This window comes from Acanthaster planci, linkage group LG16 (assembly GCF_054643075.1).
Source record: "Acanthaster planci isolate LZ-2023a linkage group LG16, COTS_SCS, whole genome shotgun sequence".
Classification (NCBI taxonomy): Eukaryota; Metazoa; Echinodermata; class Asteroidea; order Valvatida; family Acanthasteridae; genus Acanthaster; species Acanthaster planci.
Window position 1 is genome coordinate 5584910 of NC_141792.1, and position 26154 is coordinate 5611063.

The 26154-nt window shown below is 39.9% G+C and overlaps 1 protein-coding gene and 1 long non-coding RNA gene across 3 annotated transcripts in view; one reads left to right on the forward strand and one right to left on the reverse strand.

Annotated features, from left to right (window-relative positions):
• Positions 1-668, reverse strand: part of LOC110985122 (guanine nucleotide-binding protein G(s) subunit alpha-like) — a 32570-nt gene extending 31902 nt beyond the window's left edge. For both annotated transcript variants that reach the window (XM_022245904.2, XM_022245905.2), the window contains exon 1: positions 351-668. The gene's annotated coding sequence lies outside the window, so the exon portion shown is untranslated. The remainder of the gene's footprint in view (positions 1-350) is intronic.
• Positions 669-6155: 5487 nt separating this feature from the next.
• Positions 6156-24893, forward strand: LOC147796424 (uncharacterized). Its single transcript, XR_015428062.1, has 3 exons — positions 6156-6225; positions 7005-7197; positions 13710-24893. It is a non-coding gene; the product is annotated as an uncharacterized LOC147796424 (long non-coding RNA).
• Positions 24894-26154: the final 1261 nt, after the last annotated feature.

Sequence of the window (26154 nt, forward strand, 5' to 3'; positions counted from 1 at the left end):
TGGAGCGGTTCACTTTAACTGAAAATCGCTATCTCAACAGAAAATACTACCGGGTCAAATCTAAAAATGGGGTGTTAACCGTATTGAACGTCTACAACACTCTATTTTTGAGAGCATTTCTCACCATGTGTTACGTTGTAATTTAACGTCGTGTTTTTTTCTGTGTCTGTTAATTCACGTTTAATCTATAAGAATAATCGACACTTTACTGAATAGGATGACATCACAAGAGTGGTACATTTAGAGAAGAATGACCAGGGAAGAGGACAGAGAGTTGACACAATATGCAACATTAAGCGGGCGGGTAAAGTTTGGCACAAAAAGCACACGGATATTGACCGAGTTCTTACCTGTTCGGCATGATCACAAAACACCATAGAGCCAATAGTAATCATGTTAAGTGTCGTACTGAATGCACCTTGGTACAATGGACTTCACACGGACATTCCGAAAGTAAAACTCGACTCGATGCAGACGACCTGAAACCTTAACAGTACCTGCTATGTATTTCCTCCTTGCTTTAAAAAACATATTCATTCATGGATATCAATTCCTTTTTCAGGAAAGGTTCACGAACTCTCCACGAATACGAAGCATAAATAACTGATGCTACGAGGAGCTTTTGCATATCTCAGTTGCACGTTCATTCTAATGTCACTGCATGCTCTACTGGTTTACAAAGTTCAGATTCTATTTTTAAATTCTTATCGCTTTCGTTCCCTTTGTAATATTTGTGTGGTAGTCATAAATGGTTGCAAGGTTATATTGTAGATATGCAAATATTCTGTAATCCCGGTTGGCTTAGAGCTATTTTAAGATGACCTATGGACCTTACATGCCTGCATCTTTACTGTATATGTCACAAAGTGGTAAACGAGTGTTTGCAAAATGAAAACTGTTGGTATATAGTAACATTTATTTATTCTTTTCTAGAATGAATCTAAAAAGATACCTTTGAAACTCTTGAAGAAATACGAAAGCCCCATAGTGCCATCCAAATGCATGTATATATTTTCAAAAATTTAAGTTTGTTTTTTTTCGAAGTTCTTTTTTTATGATATAAACTTTATCCAACTTAATTTTTACGAGGATTTAACGACATTTATTCTCCAGTTTGTTCTTATGAGATCCATATGTAGAAACACTTTCTATTTTTGGAAACAGATCTTTTTTACGAGATATATTTTTCCAAGTTTGTTCTTTTGAGTTATGTTTTTGGATTTCCTTTTTAGTAGGTATAAAATCAAGTTTGAAAGCTAACTTCTCCGCTAATGGTTTGGCGCCCTCTTTCCTTTTGGCTGTTTCATTGTGATTAGCCCCGTTGATTTGGATGCTGAATAGGCCCTATTTACATTTTTGTCTGTCCTATAGCGATGTTTTAGCATGAATTACTGGTACGTTTCAGCGGTATTGTTTCGAAACTGTTAATATCAAATACAGAACTTTGTAAAACTGAGTTTCTTCAGAATAACTGGTTCAACACGCAGTATAGTTCAACACAGTATGTTTTTCAATTTGCAAGAAACACATGTACATGTATTGAAAATAGTATTTGCAAAGCAAGAAACGAGACTCCTCTCAGTAAAAAGGAATGCAAGCCGAAAATTATTTTAACAGGGCTTGGATAAGAAATACTTTATTAGACACTGTACTACTGCTTTGTTCATGACACTTCCCCTCATTTTATCATTTAGTAAAACAAACCTGGAATGTTGAAAAGGTGTTATTTTTCCGGAAGAGGATGCACAAATGTAAAAGAAAGAAGCAAGGTGAATCATAGTTTGCAGTGTTTGCCAAGAGGAGGTTTTGTTGTGGAAAAGAATAAATCTATTTTGTGACAAAGCTGAACAAGCTAGGCATTAGCTGTAATAGTATTTGTTTCCCCTCATATTTCCTGCAGATTTATAAAAAGTAAGTTCTCAAATGTTTGTTTTTTTAAGAAAATACTGGAAGCCGATGTGTTTTATCCTTGTGTTCACAATGTTATAGTCCAGTAGTTCTCAAGTACCAAGTTCAGAGCCAGATTTTGAACTGGCTAGAAGAGAATAATTTAACCAAAAAAAAATGGACATTTGGTGGTAAATGCAATGAGGAAGATTACAAAATAATTTAACATTTTAAACACTCCTGGTTACAAATTAAGTTTAAAGTATTTTTGTCATAAACCTTAATTTTCAATAAACAGCTATGGTCAGAAGTCATTTTATTTTGCAATTTACTTTTTTTCATTCACCATCCAATGCCCATGTTACCCAGCTCTGTTCACTCCCTCCCAACAAGTTCAGTGTTTGGTACTAAACTTGGAACGCAGCAAGTACACCCACATCTGTTTTACATACAAAGTGTGGACATTCCTTTATTCTACTGTGGTTAAGGAAACATAAGGAAAATGCTCCTTCTTCCCCAACTGGGATAACTCCTTCCAGCTGGATTTTTGATGATGAGTTCCTGGAGAGTTCCTCTTCATTTTGCCACATGTAACTTTTTGCAATATTACATTATTGCATTCTGCTTTTTGTACATCTTTTATTTTTTTGTTTATTTGACCTACATTTATTCACTGTACTTTACATTTCTTTCCATTGAGAATGGTTTATTTCTTCACGTTAAATGACCTCATGAAACGTCACAGTGTATTGTACTTTTTGGCTTTTTATCGTTTTTTTTCTTCTTCTCGAGACCAGCCTGACAATTTTGATCGTTTTGTGTATTTGTGTTAGTCCCTGATATATCTTATGTTTGTGTTTTCACAATTTGCTCGAAATATGTCTAATGATGAAGACTGTGATTTTATTGTGAATGATAATGAGTGTAATTATCTTGAGTGTAACGATTTCAATAATTCTACTACTCCGGGTACGTTTTCCCATCTTCTACATGAATTCTAGGAGTCTCCGTAGACATATATTTGACATACAAGACTGTCTTGCTACACTTAACCATTCCTTCTCTGTTTACGGCTTCACAGAAACTTGGTTCAAGGAAGCCCCTCCGTCTTACGTTCATATGAACAACTACCATCTTGTCCATTCGTCCAGGTCAACACGACATGGTGGAGGGGTTGCCATGTTTGTAAGCTCCTCGTTGAATTTTCGCATCCGTGAAGGATACCGTACACGATATGGGGTCGATGGGTACCCCCCCACATGTCCAGTCCCTATACACACTGTAGACTATTGTTACCTAACACCCCCCCCACAAGTCTGTAAAGAATTCCTGAAATTCCGATCGAACAATGACCAACACAAAGGCGGGGGGGGTTCTCTTCGCTCCATATCTTGCATCATATGCCGTGAAGACTTGATACCTTCTGCACCTGATGACTTCAAATCCATTTTCACTGAAATTCAGCAAGACGGTGCTTGCACCTTGATTTTTGGAAATGTCCACAGGGCTCCTGGTACTTCTTTTGACACATTTGACTGGTGCTTTCATTCTTGCCTGGATAAATTAGTAAAGGAGGGGAGCTGTTTACATAATGGGTGACTTCAACGCCAATACGACGCTTTTAGCGTGGATCTGCGCATTTTCGCGTTTCAAAACGAGGCTGTATGTGTCAGCTTCAATTCTTAATAAGATTAGACGATTGAAAGTAAGGAGTCAAGACACAAAATACATAAAGGTTTGCTAAATTCAGACTTTTCAGGCTGCAAATTTGGGTGGAAGAGTCTTTCAGGATAACTCGACACGTAAAATCAAAAGAAAAAATAACGGCAATTTACCGCAAACTAACGTACCAGCGATGGTCGTGTGTCTGCATGTGCAGTGGGCGTGGTTTAAACTGAAGTGGCGTCACACTTACGAACCGGATACCGCATATATTGTGTCGACTCCGGGGCCGCGCGTGACAAAGTTCAACACAGAGAGCCTTGGTTTCGATGCGGATACGCGCAGACGGCGCTAATGTGAAATCCCTCTATGCTGCCTTTTCTTATGGCTTCCGTCCTCTTATCACCAAACCAAGTCCATCACTCCTAACACTGCCTCACTCAATGACAATGTACTAATTCTGATCTCGACACCACAGCTGGAACATTGTATTCTAATATTACTGACCATTATCCACTTTTCTAATACACTCCATCTTGCTTCCAGAATCCAGTGCGTCTTCAAAAGACGGGGCATTAATGATAATTCCCTTCTCTCCTTTAGCTCTGAGCTTTCTAATACTGATTGAAGTGAAGTCTTTGATGACCAAGACACTGATTCTGCCTACAACTTATTTCTCTGAACGTTGTCTTCCCCCTGTAACCACCACTTTCCCTCATCTCTAAAACAGTTGGGAAATCCAAGAACTTTTCAACCTTGGATTAATCAGTCCATCATCGATTCCAGCCTTTCCAAAAACAGGCTGCGTAGGAGATTCTTGCGTAATGAACTGAAGCAAACAGGCATAAGATTTTTCGCAACCGATTAACAGCTACTATTCGCTCTGCAAAGAGAGATTACTACGCTCGTCAACTTCATCGAGGAAAGGACAATCTTAAAGGACTTTAGAGAGAAATAAACTTCATTCTCGGCAAGAAGAAAGATACTTCCTCACCTGATAACTTTGTCCACGGAGGTAACATCCTGTCCGCCCCTGCAGATATTGCCAATTCTTTTAACACTTTTTTTTTTTACAAGTATCGGTTCTTCCCGAGCAAACAAAATTCCTTCCTCAGCCACCAACTTTACCGACAGACTTCACAATCCTATTGCGTCCTCTGTTTTCCTCACACCGACTAATACACTAGAAATCGTCCAGACTGGCAAGAATCTTAAGAATGGACGCAGCTGTGGATTTGATGAAATTAGCACCACTGTTATTAAATCTGTCTTTCCCCTTATTGCCGAACCACTGAGCTATATTTTCAATCTTTCTTTTCTATACGGTTCTGTCCCCCTGAAATTCAAGATCGCCAAAATCATCCCTATTTTCAAAAGCGGTGATAAGCGAACCACCAATAACTACAGAACTATTTCTATTTTACGGTGTGTTCAAAAATTCTTGAGGGGCTCTTCTACAATCGTCTTCCACAATTCATCTTTCAATTTCAGATTTTGTTTGGTCAGCAGTATGGCTTTCACTCAAGGCACTCAACTGACATGGTTCTCATCCAACTTGTCGACAAAATCAACACTGCATTCACTAGCACAGAGTCAGCTATTGGTCTATTTATCGATCTCTCTAAAGCCTTTGACACTATCAATCATTCTATTCTTCTCTCTAAACTTGATTACCATGGTATCAGGGGGTCCCGCCCACCTGGTTTTCCGACTTTCTGATAGGTATCAATATACTTCCATTAAAAATGTTTAGTCTTCTCAACCCAATATTCAGTATGGGATCCCCCAAGGGTCCATCCTTGGTCCTCTACTCTCCTTGATCTGGGCAAATGACCCCTGTTTTTCTTCTTCAACCCTAAACTTTACTCTCTTCGTTGATGACACCACGATTTTCAATTCCAGCCCTCACTGGTTGCAATTCTCAATTCTGAATTTATCATTGTTTCCTCTTGGTTTAAAGCCAATAAACTCACTCAATTTCTCCAAAACAAACTTCATCTTCTTTAGCAAGGTTGCTTGTTCTCTAGACATAGACTTACCCCCAATAAAGATCGACAGTATTCCCATCACAAGGGTCAATTCGGCGAAATTCTTAGGTGTCTTTGCCGACCCACTTGGACAGAACACGTCTCGTCTATTACTAATATCGTCTAAACTTCGTCTCTTTCCACCTCCCGAATGCTTAGTTCATCTTTATACTTCCCTTATCTCACCTCACTTGAATTATTGCAATATTGTCTGGTCGCATACATCTAACACAAAGCTACACTCTCTATACATCACTCAAAAGTGAGCTATCCATATCTGCACACTATCACACCATGGGAGACACTCTGCACCTCTATTTGCAAGGTTACATACTATTCACGACTCAAATAAATATCTCACTGGTATTTTTATGTACAAATTCACACATAATCTTCTGCCTATCAGCATCTCTCATCTCTCATCTGTTTTTCAGTTCAAGATACGCACGGTTCTCTACCAGATCCCGTCAAAATATTGTAACGCAATGCATAGCCCACTGGTGCGCTTTCAAGCGTTTGTTGCTTCGCAACGTTGTGCGCGCTGGCGTGTATATAAGCGACTGCGTGCTCAGAGTCGCTCTCTTCCCGCTGCGACAGTCACCGTGTTGAGTTGGAAAGTAACTTCCTGCTGCAGCTGCCACCAAGTGCGGTGAGGGGTTCTGATCAGAGATAAAGTGTACTTTTTAATCGTCCTGTCAATTACATTTATTGAAGTAGTCGCAGTAGGGGAGCCTCACAATTTGTGTGAGCTTGATTTGTGATTGTTAATAAATCCTGGCACCTATAATTTTGTGATCAGTGAATAGTCCCGCACGTAGGTGAAGCACTGTGCGCCTATAGGAGAATAAAGCATCAAAGCAAAGGGTAGGCACAAACTGGTGTCCGCCCCCCCCATTTCTTCCCCGGTGGTCCCCCGTCTGTTAGTCCCGTGTGGTGCGAGGGTGTGTGAGTGTGTTTTGGCAGTGGTGAGCTACGGGCCTGGCGGTAGACTTCCGCCAAAACGGATCTGCGTCTCGGGCCGTGGAGGTCAGGCCGCTCACCGCTATCGGTCGAGACCGACCCGGGCAGTCGTCAGAGGCTAGTACCGCTACAATATGTATCATGTATGTTCCATTCACCCCCACCCTGTACTCTAGTTCGGCTTTTCGCTGCTATGGTCCCCATCTGTGGAACACCATTGATAGGGAAATCAGAACAATGCCGTTTGTTGGCCGCTTCAAGTCCTACAAAAGAGCTCTCCTCTCACAAATTGTTACATAGCTTCCAATCCTTAGACAATGTCTTCCTTTATTTCATTCTTTATCTCAGCTTTACTCCTGTATCTATTAATGTTTTACTGCTCATTTTCACGGTTTTTAACTCTTTACTTATGTTTCGGATGTTTAGTCTAGTCTTCACTGTTTGTCGTTTTTTCTTGTCTGTTTTCAGCGTTTTGTCTCTAGCCCAATTGTCTGTGTATAGGCCGTTCTCTACAAGCCCTCGCATATATTAACAGCCATGAAACCGTTGACCGACTTCTGAAATGCGTGCAAAGACCTTGGTGTTCCTATCGCTCACGAAAAAACGGAGGGTCCTCCGCAGCAGGTCATCTGGAACTGGAAATAGAGAAGTCCAATGGCAGGTGAGAGTTCCACAGGCCAAGGTAACTAAAATCAGAAAGCAGATTTATTCAGCGCTTGAAAAGCCAAAGTCAACGCTGATGCAAATCCAGTCACTTATAGGTTCCCTGAAGGTCCAGACCAGTTGCCGTAGACAAAAGTAATAAATATCTCCACATCAAAAAATCATGAAAAAATACAAGATTCACAGGTGTTCAAGACAAATATCAGATTAAAGCTCACTTCCTCATCTTTCCTTTCAACTTTCAGTGGCTTAACCGATTAATTTGGAAGATATTTCTCTCCAGAGAAAATCACACCTCAAAACAGTCAGGAGGCCCATCGCCATTTGGGAAATTGATGCCCACACTCCATGGCATAATAGAGCAACTTGGAGGGCCCCGTTTGCTCCGATACTTTCAGAAACACAGGCTTGCAGTCTTGCCCTTGAATGCCATGCACCTTTTTATTAAACCACCCAGTCCTCGTGCCACGAAATGCTCTAATAGAAGAGAATTTAAGGCACGCAAATCATGATCTGGTCTGCGTGAGCAATTTTGGAATTATTTACTGGCCTACAACCATTTCAAGCAAGATATGGGACGAAGAGAACCCCACGCCTTTGTGTTGGTCATTGTTTGATCGGAATCTCACGAATTCTAAGGGGGTGTGGTAGGTAAAAATAGTCTAGAGTGTGTATGGATTGGACATGTGAGGGGGGTACCCCTCCGTCCCATATCTTGCCTGGTATACCTACAACCCTTAACTTCGTGTGCAGGGCAGTTGCCCCGGGTGCGCCTATATGCATGAGGCGTATCCGCTCCGAGCGGAACAAAAGAGGGCGTGTCTTTTGGTACTCACCGCATAGGCGCGCCTTGAGGCGTGCAATTATATGTGCGTTTGACGCGGACCACGCCGAGTTCACGTAACTAATTTACTCTGGCATGTATGCGTCTTTGCGTACACGCAGAACGCATGCAGGAACCCGCTTGTAACCACCTGTCTTTCTTTCCGCCGATTACGGATGCGCTTCAGCTCAGGGATCTCAGGCTCCCTCGCCATTGGCTGCGCATAACACAAGGAGCAAAACTCGATCTGCTCATGTGGCTCACATTCTTGTTACAAGTTTATGAAGTAACCCGGATTTTGGAACGCGAATGGGAGGCCTCTGACATTTTGGAATTACATGTATTTACAAATGCTGCTGCATCAGTTGGTTTTGGGGCCTATTTTGATGGGATATAGTTTCAGGGTCGACGGAGTTGTCCCCACCGTCAATAGCTTTTCTCGAGCTCAAACCCATAGTGATTGCTTTAATGTGTTGGGGTCACTCGTTGGCCAATCGTAGGGTAAAATTCCGGTCCAATAATGTGGCGGTGGTGCATACGATTAACAACAAATCATCACAGTGTTCCACATCGATGCGCCTTATCTGTTTGTTGAAATATTTAAAATTCAATTTGATTTTTAAAGCAGTACACATTCCTGGTGTACAAAATGAGAGGGCTGTGCCAAATACCGAATAACCGAATATTCGATCAATTATCGAATATTCGAATATTATTTTCCGAATTTGAATATTCGAATGCAAAATGCATGAAAAGGTAGGAAAAAATTTCTTTTGTTTTAAATGAGAAAAAGTGCACTATGGAGGCTTGTTTCAAGCAGATTCAGATGAAAAGTGACAGAAATCTTGCGATTCAAAAAGTAAATTATTCATTAGGGTATTTGAGTGTAGTGTCAACAACACCGAACGATAAAAGTTTATTGTCTATTACTAGCTGTATCACTGTTTTGTCCTTAATCCAATCTACTATCGAGCTCCAGAAAGAATTAACATAATTACAGTTGCAAAAAAGGTGGATAAGGGTTTCCTCTTCATTTTTACAGAAGGTACAGACATTGGAATCCAACTTATGAATTTTACATAAAAACGGGTTAGTACCAAGGATTCTCTGGATTAATCTAAACTGAAAACTGAAATCTAAGCTTAGAGTCCACTGTACATGTGAAAGGAACACTAAAAACATGAAACAAAACACCCAAGTCATAGTGGAGTTCAAGTTGCCTGTCCCATTTGTCCACAAACTTTCTAGCTACAGTTTTTGCCGAGACAAAAAAGTCGCAGAGTCTCTGAGAGCCCTTTTTGTCGGACAGGGGAACATGCATATTGAAGGGAACAAAAGGAAAGGGAATAACGTTATTATTCGTCAACAGACCACCATAAGCAACCTTAACTAACCTTCAGACCGCACCATATTCAATGAAGTTGATCTGGACACTGAACTTGGTCCTAAAATTGGACAGTGATATCATCTAGAAGATCACATATGAAAACAATACCAGCTGAAGACCAGTGCTTATAATGAATGCTCTAATTGCCAATCTTAATTTGACTGTTATACCAAAATGAAGTTTTTAAACCTCTCCATGAGTTAATGGTTTATGAACCACAGTAAATTTCTGCCAAGAGGTCGAAACGTCAACCCAAATTCGAGAAGTAGGGACCGGTATTTTCCACACCAGCCCCTCTTTTCCTCATTTAAGCCAGCCGGGACTTCCCAAACCAGCCGGGACTTCCCCCAAAACTCGTGACTTCCTCGCGACTCCCTCGCGATGCTTCCAAACTCCCAAAAGCGGAACTTTTCCCTTGGGGACTTTCCAATTTTAAAAAATAGCTCAACTCGCGCAGGGAAAATTGAGATAAAATTTTTAAAACCTATATATAAAAGAGACATGGAAATAGAACCCAAACCACAACGCCGTCCTTTCTTGATAAATTTTAGGCGATTGAAAAAATCATTCCTGGCAGACTTTGCCAAACAATATAACATCCATTACCAGCACCAAAGCGCCAACAACACACGAAGCTGGAACTCGTAAAGGCGATTCAAGACAGTCAACGGCAATTTAGAAATCTCACGAGACAATCATATCATACACTTTTAAAAATTGCGCAAGACAATAATATAGAATTTACAGCCACGGGCGTAAAAGGGAAAAAATTGCGAACGGACCTAATTACCACAATTAAATCACACATTTAACCGCAAACGATTGAAGAAGTAGACATTCGGAGAATCAGGCGATTTAGGGACAATTATAGAAATTGGGAACTGATACCTAATTTCTACGCCGACGATTTTATTCTTTTTTTATTTTTACAAAAAGTATATCGAAGACAAAGCGCTAGACGAGTTTAAGGAAATCGCCTCTTATAAATTACAAACGGCAATCAAGATTCAATTCAAAGTGGAAAAACCCGGAGCAGAAACTAAACTCGGCGTTTTCACATTTACGAGTAAAAATAATGTTGTCTTTTCTAAAAAGGAAATTACAGAAGCGTTGAATCAGCCAATTGCAAATCATAAAGAAGACGTGGAAGCTCACAAGCAGCGTGGCTCGGGTTGGATTTTTGAAAAGTAGTCGCGTTTTATATCAACGTGGTAAGGTATAATCCAGTCGGAGCGACCCATATTCCACTACTAAAATATTTGGCAGCTAAAACTGCAATTGTCAACGTTAAAAATAAAGGAGATCAAGAGTGCATTCGTTGGGCATTGCAAGCAGCTATAGGATTATATTCAGACAATGTCAAGCATCAATTAGAAACAAATCCAAAATATTATATACACGAGGATGGAATTTCAACTTGCACTAAAGAAGACGGCCTAAATTTCATAAACGTAAATTTCCCAACGCCAATTTCACAAATTCCACGAATCGAATCACAAAATAACCTTGCCATTAATGTATTTAGTTCTACCGAGAAAGGAGGCACTTATGTGCTTTACAAGACTAAACGCGAAAAAGAGCCCGTCAATTTACTTTATTTTACCCAAGGCGAAACGAGTCAGTATTGCTGGATTAAACGCTTTTCTAGGTTAATGTGCGATGTTACAAAACACGCAAGAAAGACTCGCCAGACATCAAAAAGACTGTCAAGGAATTGACACAGCGGCGTGCAAGGTCGAAATGCCCGTCAAAGGGAAAAATATTCTCAAGTTTGAAAATTTTAAAAACAAGGAAGACGCCCCATTTATAACCCACAAGGATTTGAGTCTATTTTAGACCACTTATCACCAACACATACAAACACGGTCAAAACGCAAGTTCACAAAGCGTGTGGCTATTCATACGCGGTTGTCAGATGCGATGGCGCGTGCACGACTCGCGAGATTTATAGAGGGCGAGATGCAGCAATTAAATTTGTGCAGTCGCTTTCCAGAGAAGTCGGCGCAATTAACAAAGCATTTGCCAATCCAAAGCCCTTTACCTGGTCTCACCAGTTACGAAAAATCTACGAAAATTCTAACACGTTTTGGATTTGCCAGAGACGCATTTGCAAAACTAAAGAATACAATGCCAGTGTCAAGTTCCAAACGAGTAAATGAAAGCGGTTTTAGGGATTACATTTGTATGACTTGCGAAAAGCCAATTAACAAATTTCGCAAAGTCAGAGATCATTGCCACATAACGGGCAAGTACAGAGGCCCCGCACATGCATACTGTAATCTCAAGTTAAGAGTAGTCCCTAATCAAATGCCCATTCCAGTAATTTTACACAACTTGGTAAAATACGACGCGCATTTAATTATGCAAGGCCCTAAAGTGTTTAACGGCGGCAAAATTAAAGTCATTGCTAAAAAACCGAGAATTATATTTCGGTTAGTTTCGATCAACTCAGGTCTCTAGACTCGTTTTATTCCATGGCGGCCTCGCTCGATAGACTGGTCAAAAATTGTTCTTCTGAAGATTTTAATTTGCTCTGCGAAAGGTTCCCAAATTCTACGAATTTACTTTTAGAAAAGGGAATGTTACTGAGTTATATTCGGGCTCGAATATTGTGGGAAACTTTAACTGCCGTAATCTCAGGGACTACCACGATTTATACGTCGAGACGGACATACTATTATTTGCTGGTGTACTTGAAAATTTTCGCAAAGTGTGTAAAGTAAATTACGGCCTTGATCCGGCAAATTATTATACCTCATCTGAATTATCTTTTGAAGCATTCTGGAATAGAACTGGAACTATTAACAAATATAGACAAGCATCTATTCTTTGAACGAGCCAAACGAGGCGGCATTTCAAACGTGGGTGCAAAGCGCTACGCCAAAGCGAATAATCCCGAATTAAAAGATTATGACCCAAATAAACCGACGTCACACATCATTTAGACGCAAACAATTTATACGGCTGGGCTATGAGTTTAATTTAAACATTTTAGGTGGATTCAGGACGTGACCAAATTTACTCCAGAAGACATCTCGAAAATTTATCCAAAAGTGTCAAAGGGATATATACTCGGAGTGACGTTAGATCATCCGAGACACTTACATGACAAACACAACGACTTCCCACTGGCCCCGGAAAATATATCATTTCTGAATGAGTGGTTTTCCGAATATCAGAAAAACTTGATATTAAACGGCGAGCGAATTACTTCAACAGACAAACTCGTATCGACTTTAAACACAAAACACAAATACGTCGTTCATTATCGAACTTTAGAGAAATATTTAGAACTCGGTCTCCAGTTAAAACAGGTGCATCGCGTGATGTCATTTGAACAGGCGCCTTGGATGAAAAGTTACATGGATAAAAATACCGAGCTGCTTAAAAAAGCTAAGTCCGATTTTGAGAAAGACTGTTTCAAATCAATGAATAATTCAGTCTTTGGCAAAACTATGTGTAGCCCACTGTGCTGTGTTAGTGCACCCTCATGCGATATTACAATGGCCATGCATCGCGCTTCACATTAACGCGTGCGATGACTGCCATATTTCTGATGTTTTGCGACAGTTCTGACCAAAAAAATATACAAATAATGATCCCAAATCAGCATGTGTTATAATGGCGTAATCTCCAATTTGTCCAGCAAACTATATTGATTATTTTCATGTGATCATTGGCTCTCAGATTAGTTTATATGTATTAGAAAGTATGATAAAAAAATACCTTCCTTGGGAGCCGATGGGTCTGATTGTGGTACAGTTCCGGGGTGCTAACGTAAAGCATACCGTCCAATGCATATCAGGACCATGAGTATATGAAAGAGGCGTAGCCTAAACATGACCAACATATATAAAAGCTTTGTAACTGTTAAGTGAATTGGCATAGAGAGATTGATATAGTTTTTTTTTTGGTACAGTAGTGGATTGACATGTTGCACGAGTTATTCTTGTTCATGTTATAAGTGTGTTTTTGAAGTGTAATTTAATGAGAGATGTCATGTCAATCCCCACTGAGAAAGATTTAAGGGTCATCCATGCATATTAAGGGTTAATGACCATGATGCACGTGAAAAGGCATAGCTTCGTGTTTATAGCTGTTACTTAGTTGGTAAATGTAAATTCCAGGTGTACTGCTGGTCTCATAATTTCAGTACATGTGTATGGAATGTCACTACATGTAATATGTTGACCTTTGGAGTAAAATTACTTCCTCAGTTTGTTGATCTTTGGGAAGAGGGCATGTGTACATCATTACACGTACACGTATACAGTGTTTGTTTTATTTGGCTCTCTCTCAGCCCTAGGCTTTTCAGCTTTCACCTCCAGGTACACATCACCGCTGTTGGTGTGTGCTGCGTCCAGCTTTAGATTTCACCAGTGAGGCAGCGCATCCAGCCTGAGTGGTGACTGTTGATGTACTGTGCCAGAACTACATATGCATGTGCAAGCACTGCATGTATGTACATGCACACAGTGGACTGTTTCTTGTGGACTTAGTAACTGCCAGACAGGAGTGGACGGTCTGAGGTTCTGTATTGGCTGCTCCTGGCTGGAGGGAGGCTCCACCCCATGCAGTGGGAATGAACCAGTGAACTGAACATAACTGAAAACTGTTTCAGATTGAAAGCAGGGTTCTGCTTGCGGTTGATGCCGGAGATCTCATGTAAATTTATTACTATGCGATCGTATCCTTCATTTTGGTTGAGCTCAACTAGTATTTACATGATGTAAGTTGTGTTGTAATAAAAGAGAAAAAACAAGAAATGAAAGAGGCAGAGTCTATTTGGCTTACATATGGAAAAAGTGAGGTTTTGCACTTTTAAACCGAATTATAAATCGACCAGGCCGTTTAAGGAATACATTCGTCGAGATGTATCGCATAAAAACAAAATTGAACAAGCCGATTTATTGCGGCGTAAGCGTGTTGGACTTGTCTAAAATTTTAATGTACGATTTCTATTATTACACATTAAAAGCTGATTTCGGCGACAAAATAAGCTTACTTTATTCAGACACCGATTCTTTACTCGTCCAAATTTAAACGGACAACTTAATAAAATACCTGCGCACAAAGCGTAAATTATTCGACCTTAGCATTTATCCACAGGATCATAAACTTTACGATCAAAAAATAAAAAGGTCATCGGTGAGATGAAAGATGAACTTGGAAGCCAACCAATTTCAGGAGCCAACGGATTGACAAAATTTAAAATAGGCGAAGGGCGTTACAAAAGTAGTAACTCAAAAACGGTTAACCCACGACGTGTATAAAAGTTGTCTATTTGAACGGGTGCAACATTTCAATAAGCAGCAATTATTCAGATCTGACCAGATACCAGACGGTATTAAAACTTTAGTCCATGGACATTATTTAGCGGGCGGTAATTCAGTGTCTTCAGTAATAACTGTCAAAGAAGTTTTTCTTTGACAAAACTCCTATTTGGCCCGTTTAATAAATAATATAAAGTTGGGCCCGTTTTCAAGCGCTTACCTTTTACCCGTTTAAATTGACTGGTGCGTTTCTCAATTTGGTAAACGTTTACGGACCAGACAGGATCTGCCGCCCTTTTAACCGAACCACCTTCCTGTTCACCCGGGTAATAAAGGTACCGCACGAATACATCTGAGCCAAGTTCACGCGCTTCGCTTTTTACGGGTGCCGCGGGCGTTTGTTTCAAGCGGTCCAATTTGACGGCGTTTGCGGTCTCTTTGCCAATTAAACACGTCTTTTCTTCGTTTAACGATTTCACGACTTGAGGTAAACGCTATACCCATTCCACGTTACGAACGCCCACGTTTAACATCTCTTGCGCGTATTGATGACCGAATAAACGCTCGGCTAAAGTCCTGTTAAATCGCTCTACGATTCCCCGAGACCTATGAACACCATGCTCGCCAACTTGAATTTCTACTTCATTTTTTGTCATCAACTCGCCTTTAAATTCCGACCCCGAGTTCACTATGATAACCTTGGGCCAAGTCAAGGGCGATCTTTTATAAATTTGTTTCATTGCTCTAACGCTTGATCGGCGGTTTTACTGGTCAATGGTTCGGTATCTTTATACCTAGATCCCACGTCTACTATGGTTAAGGCATATTTAAAAGTTTTACGATTCACTTGATCCCATGACAAGTATAAAATATCCAATTGATACGCGGACTCACGTATTCTGTTTGCAACATCGTAGGCCTCTGCACGTAATCTGGCGCGGGTGAATAAATTTGCCAAATGGCCTGCTTTTTTAACCAGGATTTTACAGTCGATTTTTCTGCACCCGTCTTTTGCACCAAGTGATCTACCTCGCCTTCGCCTCGCCAGTAGCCTTGTGGGCTATAAAATAATTTTGAAAATTCGTGGTCCATTTACAATTAAGTTGTTAAAGTTAAGCGAATCGATACGCTAAAAAAAACCTACCAAAGCCGTTCCGGATGTAATCCATATAAACTCGCGAATTTTTGATCTTCGGAAGGCACGTAGAAATAGGATAATTTAGGTTCTGGTGGTAAAGGCGTAACCTGTTTACCCGTCAATTCGGCGTAGGCGCGCAACGGTTCCTCAACGTTTACAAAGGTTTGCTGATTCGCACGTTCTTGCCGCATTCGCTCGTTTAAAAAGTCTAACATATGAACGCGATTTTGTTCCCAAGATTCTTTTGCTTGCACCAGTTGCTCTAGCGCGAGGTCGTGTCTTTTACGTTCTTCGTCTACTTTACTTTTTGCTAAGCTGCTGAATAAAAAATTTGAACCCGTAAATGCTAATGCGTTTACTATAGCTTCATCTACCATTATTAAAGCACTAGTCATTTTTAAAATAAACACTTTTTAATAAACCCTTTATTTAAAAACTGTTAATTAAAAATGGCAGGCGAAATTAAAGACAAGTTAATTGAAATTCAAGCCGATCAAACTAATATCGAAGATATGCTAGGCGACATGCGAGCGGATATCGATCATCAAGGAGATATGCTTCTAGAGATTCAAAATGTATTGGCAGACATGGAATCTGAAACGTTTAGAAAGCGAAATCAATTAAGTTAATGCAATACGAAGATCTATTATTTGCGGCGGGTGCATCCTTAATCGTGCAATCTTTCATTTTAAAAATTTCCCAGTAAGTTATAAAATGTTATATATTGAGAAAATATGTCACAACAGTACACTAAAGCGCTAAACCCGAGTTGCAAGCTAAAAGTGCCTCGCGCCATTAAAGGCGAAACACGTGAAGTCACCATCACGCACAATCCAAGCACAATCGCGGCGCACCACACATTAAACGTAAAATATTCCGCATTGCGCGTAGACGACGTTATTGTTCGGGCACTGTGAAATTGGATTTTAAACTTGATCTAGACGTCGGATTGGGCGATAATCGAACCGTGTATAATAACGTGGCGAGAAACTTAATTTCGGAAATAAATGCCAGTCTCCAAGGCGAAATCACGAGTTACAGAGACCCAGACGTATTTCATGGCTTTAAAGACAATTGGCTACCTTTGTCGTAAACTAAAAACAAAAACGTGGCAAAGTTGCGTTTGGGTGCGGGCGACAAAAATGTTGGCGATTGCCAACGGTTTTAAAAATAGATACGCGATTCCGTTAGACACGCCGCTATTGACAGATCACGGACCCTTTTATCCGTCGGATTTTAAAGAGCCTTTGACGTATCAACTGACTTTTAATTCACACGACAAAGTGGTCAATTCGACAGATACATCTGCGGAATATTCAATTTCAGACCTGACTTTAGAATACGAAGCCGTAACTAATCAAGATCTGGCAACGAGTATCCGACAGAAACATAATGGTCCGGTGTATTACTTATTCGACCGAATTCATTCTTGGAAGAACCAGGCGGTAAACCAATCACACACTTTATGGAACATTAGTATCGATCAGACGATTAAAAGCTTGAAAGGCGTGTTAATATTGTTCAAAGACCCGGCCGTCAAAAATCCCCAGAGATTTTACAATCCGCATATAACTAATCAGTTATTCTCGCAAGGACTTTTTGAATGTCAACATTGGAACGAAATTTCTAAACACTTCGGCGATTCTGAAACAGAATCAGCTCGCGCTGTTGATATGACCGAATATTTGAAAGATAAATACGGGCTTTTGTTAGACTTTAGGAGCTTAATTCCGCGCACGGGTCGGGTAGACCGCTCGGCGGAGGCGGCGATATATCGATGCAAATGGAACGAGGGGCAGAAACTGAGGGGCCTTTAATGATGTACGTCTTTTTAATTATGGACTCGCAATTGACTGTAGAAGACGGGAAATTTAAGAGCTTAGTGTATTAAATTTGGGTTTAATTTAAAATGAGTTAGATGTTTAATGAATCCGCACTGCGCGTTAATTATTGTTAAGACTGGGAGCAGAAAAACAAATTGGGTACTCGATTTATTAGAAACCGAGTATAAATTTATATTTGAGGCAATCGCGATAATTTGTCCCACGTTGTTTTAGAATAAGACTTACTTGGAGCGGCTGTGGGTTTATTTTGACGATAACATTTATTTGTGCGATTTGGATCGGGTAAATCTTGAGTTAAACGAGGCAATTGAATTACACCAGAAAGTTTTTGACAGCGTGAACACACTGTTTATAATTGACGACTGCGCCGCTGACCAAGTTATTAAATACAGAAAAAAATCTAAAGGAAGTAACACATGCGCGCTAAGTCGAATGGCGTTTAGTGGTTGGCATTATTTGCATTCGTGTTGGTTATTGAGTCAGAAATATAATTCTGTTTTAAAGCCTTTAGAGAAAATATGGCGTGGACTACACTATTCCACTGTAAAGATCGAAATAGTTTTGATCCGTGTTTAACCGAGAATGACGTAGTGCCAGACAAGGAAAGGGAAATTATTAAAAGGAACTTGCGCGACGTGAAGTTTAGTGAATTGATTTCAAACACCGAGCCACCGTGAATTATTGTGTTCAGTGAAACTTATAAAATATTTTAAAAATTGGCAATAATTGAAATGGAGACTAAAAATGCACCCACTGTAAGAAATTAAAAGCAATTTCTGATTTTCGCATTAAGTCAAATGACGAGATGAATTTATGGTGTAATAATTGTATCGATATAGTTACAGAGAGTCAAAATAAAAACGTGTGTCCACAGGGGAGAAGGATATACCAGTGTATAGAATGTGACGGCGCTTGAGTATGCCCTCATAAAAAACTAAGACACGAATGTAAAATTTGTAGCGACGCTATTAAGATTACTATCAACCTATGGTTAAAAAACTCTAAATATCATGACAAAAGAATGCATTTGTTATAACCCCGAAAAATTTATTGAATTTTTAGAAGAATTAGTTGACGAGCAAGAATATTGTTACTATCTAGATTATAAAGTCAAATTACAATATATCGAGGAAAAAGACGATCAAGTGACGATCGAAAGGTTGCATACCTATTTTGGTCATATAGAATGGAATTGCGTACTCGCTTGTCGGAATGTAATTCGACTGAGAAATGTAGTATGATTGACGAGTCAACAGATTTATAATTAGTTATTAGGAAGTTATAATTTGTTGAAATTTTGGTTGTAGCTGGGCTATAAAGGTCCGGTTGCACCAAATTTTTCTTTTGTTATGATAAAATAATAGCAATTTTACAATTAATTCAATTTGTTATTCAATTAGTTACTGCAGTTAACTTGACCTATTATACCTATGAATATTTGAGAATTAAATTAACGTTAAACAAAATTATAAATCGTTTAAATAAATGAACGATATCAAAAGTATACTCGCCGATTCAAAAGTCAAAAGCGAACCCGCACATACCACCGAACCAAAATCCAACGTCAAACACCGCCTCTGATGAATCATTGCATCTGGGGAATTGCAAAGAATTTACAATAAAAGAGATTGAAGTTCTAACTCCACACGATCAAGAAAAACTGTTTAATTTGTACGAGGCACGCTTTGGAAAAGAAATAGTAAATACACTGGGCATGGCGATTTTAAGCTTGTATACGCGTGTTTTGGGTATCGCCACTCCAATTGATTTTTTAGGTTTCTATATCGATTTAAATTCAGAAGAAGACTTAACGAAAGACGTAAACAACGACCCAGTGATTAGCCAAACGATCAGCCATTTTCTAAGCGAGATTTGTTATAAATACGGATTTATCTATTGCCGCTAGTAGCAACGTTAATTACGACTAAGTACTTAGCTATCAATAAAAATATGTCTAATATAAAAGAACATGGCAACGAAAGAACAACCAACAACAGCAACTCCTGCGCCGAGCCGGTAAAGACGCAGGTACAAACGGTAACGAAAGTTAAAAATCCCAAACGCGTCGAACAGGGCAAACATTTAGCGGAACATAACAGACAGATAAAGCAGCAGTTTGCAAAGATGAAAATAGGCGAACCCGATCAGAAACAAAACTTGAAAATAAAATTTATAAAACGGTTTCGGAAAATACAAAAATTAATATTAGGTGGTTTAACGACTGGAGCGTTCGCACTTTTTTTAATTTCTAAAAATAAGTCAAAAGCGCCCGAGAAAGTTCAAACTGTTCAACCCCGGCCAAAACCTCAAACAACTACAACACCCCCGCCAGAATTTTTAGACATGAAATAATTTTAAGATGCGTTATATTAAGAATGAGTAACGCAAAAGCTATAGACGTAAACGACATTGCAAAGATCATGTATCACGGTGCCGAAGTCAGTTTAATTCCCATAGGTTACGCAATGCTGAGCAATAAACTATTTAAAATTAAACCACTCGATTTAAGTAAGCTATTAAGACGCGTTAAAATTGACCGCGTTGTCTAGCGGCGCATCGGCTACGCAGGGTTGGCTCGTGGCGCAGGGAATATTACCCGCGAGTTTGCCCAGCGCTTAAGTTACATATAACAACCGGTTTATTTTTAAAGTTATAATGGCTGAAGGAGGATTTGATCCAGAGGAAGTTCCCCTGTTGGAGGATCAAGAAATACAACCGGATGACTAAGATTTCGTCGAAATCTTATTTTCCGATCAAAGAGAAATTCTACAAAAACTTCCTTTACAGAAGGTATTCCCGAGTCGGCAGGCGATACTTTAGAAAGAGGTAGAACGATGTTTATTGATAATCCTAAAGTAATTGATTTTCATACATTTTACAAAAATAAAGGCTGATCGGATATACCAAAGCCTACCTATGAAAATTTTGAATACATCACAAAAAGCGAAAGAGACTTATTTCATAAATACGAGGGCTTGTATTACAAAAATGAAATTACACCCATGGCGAAATGACTTACAGACGAACAAAACCCAAGAAAGTTTGTGTCGCTAGGCACGATAGGAAAATGCGCCTAAAATAGCCGGAACAAAAGCGGATCAAAATTTATTCGTAAGGAACTCAGCTTTGGGGATTACCAGAAGAAAATTAGGCAAGAACAATCGGCATTAAACGCCATTCAAACTGAAAATATTGAAATGGGGGAACTATCCCAAATTTCGGATAAAGGCAGCAACATTGCAGCCTCGCTTACAGAGAATCAAACAGCGCAGACAGAGGGTTTAGATTATAGACGGCTTTTAGGTTTGGACAAACAATTGCAAACAATGAGAGGGCAATTACGATTAAATGAAGCTAAAATTACGGAAATTCAAGAAGAAATTAGTCGTCTTCAGACTCAACCAAAAAACTTCCGAAGATTTCGTTTCGCTCGCGAGAGCTGCCGGGACGCCTAGTATTACACCAGAACCGACACAAGAACCAACGCCTGCACCAAACCGTCCATCCAAAAGAGGTATAAAAGATTGGATGAAACGTTAACTGCAAAATTTAGCGAGTATATTGAAGAAACTCGGGTTAAAAGATTTGGGAGCATTACCCGGTATTATTGGTAGCGTTTTAAGTTGGGTTTTTAACGTGACGAGTAAAGCGGTGGGATGGATCGCGGTCACGTATGGACTTTGTTTTTAGGCGTCGGCGTTTCGATTTTGACTTGTGTGCAGAGGATGTAAGCGGGTTAATAAATAATCTGGGGCAAAAGAAATTTAAAACCCCTTCTCAAATTTGGGAAGGGTTTTTTCTTTTTATTTTCCATTCACGTTAATACTTTGTACAACATAAAACCGAGACCACTGACGGCAATGGCTCCTATGGTCTAAGATAATTTTCTTCGTAGTGCATGCCTAACGGTTTCTTTTTAGGGCTAGGCGTTAAAATGGGTTTTACATTTGGAATGGATGTTGGTTCTTTTTCTCCTACTTGATCGTCAAAATCGGCGGTTAAACCGACACCAGAGTTTAAACTTGGAGTATAACCCGTCTGCACGTCTTTGGTCGCGATTTGTAAATTATTGTTGTACCCCTTAAACGTTCCGATGAGTAAGTCCATGTCGGAAGGTACCAGGTATAACCCCGGTGCGACTACGAAATTTAGATGCGTGTCCGCGTATTGCAACGAATCTTGAAATTGGTTCATCGATTGCTCTATATCAGGCACCGAATTTCTTAAAGATTCCACTATAGTGATTAACTGTCTTTGGGCGTCTAATCCGGTACCAGGGACTAAAACGCTGGTCTTTGTTTGAGCCTTAGCGCCCAGTAACGCATATACGTAAGCTCTAATTGATTCGTTTACTTTTGTAATTCCTACGTCCGTCAAGCTTGATTTCTTGGCAATAAAATCCCACAAAGCCAGAGTGACCGCGTCTGATTGCGAGATCCAAGTGACCGTATAAATACTCACATGACCCGAACCTTTAGGAGAATTAGCCAACCAAAACCCATAAAAGTAGAGCCCGCGTATTTGCCGTTTGTTACGTGTAAATCGTACGGATCGTAATTTTTATCGGGCACTGGAATATAACCGTCGTCGTAATAATAAGCCGTGCCTAACCCATTTGATACGGTATCACGCGTTTGTTTATACGACTTATTGTACCCCACGCCGTATAATAGGCAAGTGTCTATAAATTTTCTATGATCGTAATTATTGTGCAACGCATGAAGTATGTCGTCGCTAGGATTGGGCATCGTGCAGTCGTAACATGTTTTTCGTACGGTGTAATATACGTGAAAATTAAATAAAGCCAACACGTTTGGATCGGGGTCAGACAGTAGATCAAAACCTACCCCGCAAGCCGTCGCTGCGCAATACACCGCAAAATTAAATTGATTTTGATAAAATGATATCGGCTCTGTAACCCAGCGATTAACGGCTTCGACCGTCGTGACTTTCGGTAATTTATACGCGAGCGTTAAATTTGGAAACTCGGCTGAAACCCAATTGTCTTCATTGACCACGATCGATAATTGACTACAGTTGGCTCCCATTTATTTTATACGCGGGCTTCTTTGTAAGTATTGACTTGACCTTGATTTAAAAGTATTAAATAAATTAACGCGTTTTCTTTCTCTTCGCCCGATGCTTAGACTGGTATTGAACTTAATTTTTCACTTTATTTGTTAACGTTTGGGTTTGATTCACAAGGTTATTTATTTTTTGATTAATTGAGGCACTAACTTCTTGTAAAGTCCCCGCCTCGTAAGCTCGAATATAGTCTCCTATTACGTCGTAAAGCAGAACCAAAGCATCCATCTGCAATTCTGGAAATGGTACTGTTGGTTCGAGTGCTTCTATGACATCTGTACGTTAATAACAGATACATCAGGTGCTGGTGAGTTAGCCACTTACCTTGATCTATGTCCATCGGGAGCTGTTTTTGCAGGACTTCCTTCGACTTGCACTTGCCATTCAATTTCTGTAGACTTTGTAATGTTGAAATAACCCGGGCAAAAGAATACTTTTCTGGCTTAAATTTTTTTTATCACCTTTTAAATTGTCGATTTGATTTTCTAATTTAAACGTCTGCTCGCTTTTGGTCAGATAAAAAGTGTGAGTCTCCATTTTAGAACAAACAAGTTTTTAAAAATCTTGCTCGGAAGCTTAAGCTTTTTGACGGCGTTACCCCGTGTTTCTCTGAGATTTGAAACAGGTCTTTTACGGCTTTCGCAGGTTCTTTTGTCACGTCTTGGTAGCACACGGCAATTAGAGCCTTGACCGATTTGCCTCTGGAAATTTTACCCGCTGAGACTTGGTTTACTTGATATTCTAGCAGATTCCCTTGCTCGGGCAATAATTTAACGTCCAATTCTTGAAATGTCTCGCCAGTTTTCAATTTAGGCTTTTTGTAGACAAATCGCTGATTGTATTTACCGCCTACATTTTCTACCTTGTCTGAATAAATGGGACATAATACTAGTCTGCAATCGCTGCAGATGAGTTTATAATCTATTTCCATTCTATTAATGTGTAATTAATAATAAAGGGACGTAAAAATAACCTCAGTTATTCCTAAGAATAAATAATTCCTAAGAATAATCGAGGTTTAAAAATTGCAGGTGGCTTTGGTATCAAATTTAATCCACTTTTGATTTCACGGGAGATTCAAATTCAGATTCAGGTTCAGATTCAGAACGTCCAAATCCACTAAACGCTCGCAATGCCGACTTATTTGAAATTAGTCCCTCATTTCTAACTTTCAATAACTCCGTTGAAACCATGTATTTAACGCTAGCGCCGCAAGAAAGCGTAATATGAGTTCCGTAATAGACATCTTGTTGATAAATGAATGATTGAGCATCGCATCTCTTTATTTACAAATTTCTCAATATTTGTCGCATCAATAGACCACCTTTTATGGTCAAATAACGCGGCGTAAAAATCAATTTTCACATACATGCAATTTTCTCGGTGTAAGGCGGTTTAACGGCGTATTCTACTCTGTTCAAATAGTCAAATCGCGACTGGCTTTATAAGCGTTTATCGTGCATGATATATACGTGAATACCTGTCGAATATTTCACTCTTCGAATATTCGACATTCATTTCGATCAAGTATCCGAATATTCGGTCGAACCGACCGGCAAATTGTTGATGAACAAACCATATACAAAATCAATTGCAATAACGCACACAATTGTGCATTATTATTAATATTTTAGCTTCTCACGTCTAGGACTATCTCCAGCCACAATTTAGCAATAGGAATACTTCTTGCCCCGTTGAAAATTTTATTCCTTTAAAATTGTATAATTTTATACTTTTGGTTGCCCGATTTCACACTTATAAAATGAGAATAAACAGCAAACGTCCCTCATTAGAAGTTTTGAAGAAAGATAGCACGAGGTATTATCGTTGTGAAATATATTTGGCCTCTATTGAAATGGCAAAATTACTCTGCACTCTGTCAAGTCTAATTCGAACAATTCATTTTGGCACAAAAAGTATTATGATCTCTTATAACTGTATTAAATGCTATGGAGTTTGTGTTGATAAAAGAGAAATCAAACGGTGTTTCTGGAAAAAATTAAAAAGAAAATAAAAGGAATTTTCATATTGAAAGTTACCATTAAAGATGAAGAGGTAAAATAGAGGTTTCGGGTTCAAAGCTTCGGCAAAGTTTATTGTAAATCCACCGTTCTATAATTCCTAGCAAAAATTTCACCTAAACATGCCCCCTCAAACTTTTGCTTAATAAGTGTTTTATTCTTACCGTATGTTGTAAATACCAGATTCCTTATGCTTTTGAAAACAATGCCATTTTTGTGCCTCTTCCTTTATAACGCAGTCTACTTGTGAGGAAAATGGCTCAGCCCAGCCTCGTTCCCATGGGAACGTCCGTGCCCCACCATGTTGGTTTCAACCATTCAACCATGCCTTGCGCGATCTAGTCAGCGTGTTTACGAGCAACGCAGATTTACGCGTGTGTGACGTGCAAGAGAATACGTGGGCGCGAGCGTGCAGCTTTTTAATTCATTTTAGGCCCATTGGGGCTTCAAATAGTTTATTGCTGCTAGGCTGGGTTGCTGGAGTAAATTCCCCCGCTGACCACACAAGCGCTGGAGTTATGACCCAGCTGTTTGGTTACAGCTTCATAGGAAGAAACAGTGTGTATGCTGGTCACTTTTGTCTGAGCAGTTTGCCAGGTCGGTTCGTTCGGTTTATTATGGGATAAATAATCAGTGTAGTTGTAAATTTGCAAAGTATCCTTCGTAGGTTAGTCGTCTTCTACATTCTGCATTTTAGTTGCAACTTCGGGAAAGTATACCGCGTTTAGTCCAGCCCCTTCCAGTTATTTGGGAAGACGATGCCAAGGGCAGAAAGAACAAAGCGGGGCACTGCCGGCGCTGAGGGGTCGAGACCAAGGGGGAGGCCTCGTTTGGACTGCATCGCGCCGGCTGATGTTCCGAGTGAATCCTCGGCTCCCGTCGCACAGACGACTGCTGTTTCATCGGGTGGGTCTTTTTCTATCCCGTCAGAGCTAACGCCTAGACCAGTAGTTTCTATCGCATCTGCCCCTGATGGCCCGGCCATTTCGGTTGCGTCTCTCCTATTGTTAATTCGGTTATGTCCGTTACCAGTTCGTCGGGCAAGTGTTTGCGATGATCTTGGGTCTGGGGTTTCTCAACACCCTCGGGACAAAATTTGGAATGGGGAATTTGTAGATTTTGCGCCTCTTTTGCGGCCCTCTAGCAGTGTCAATAGTGCCAGTGACTGTGTGTTTACTATTGAGTCACGCGTTTCCCCTGCATGGTAAATTCGTTCCCACAATCAACCCCCGTGGATCACCTCAATTGAACAGCGGACCTCGGCTTTTCTAATTTTTGCATCCATCTATTTGATGTGGCACCCTACTCAGGCAAGGCAGCTGCTAAAATATGCCGACATCGTCCGTTCGGCTGCTTTTCGGCGAGCAGGTTATCGGTGGCGCGA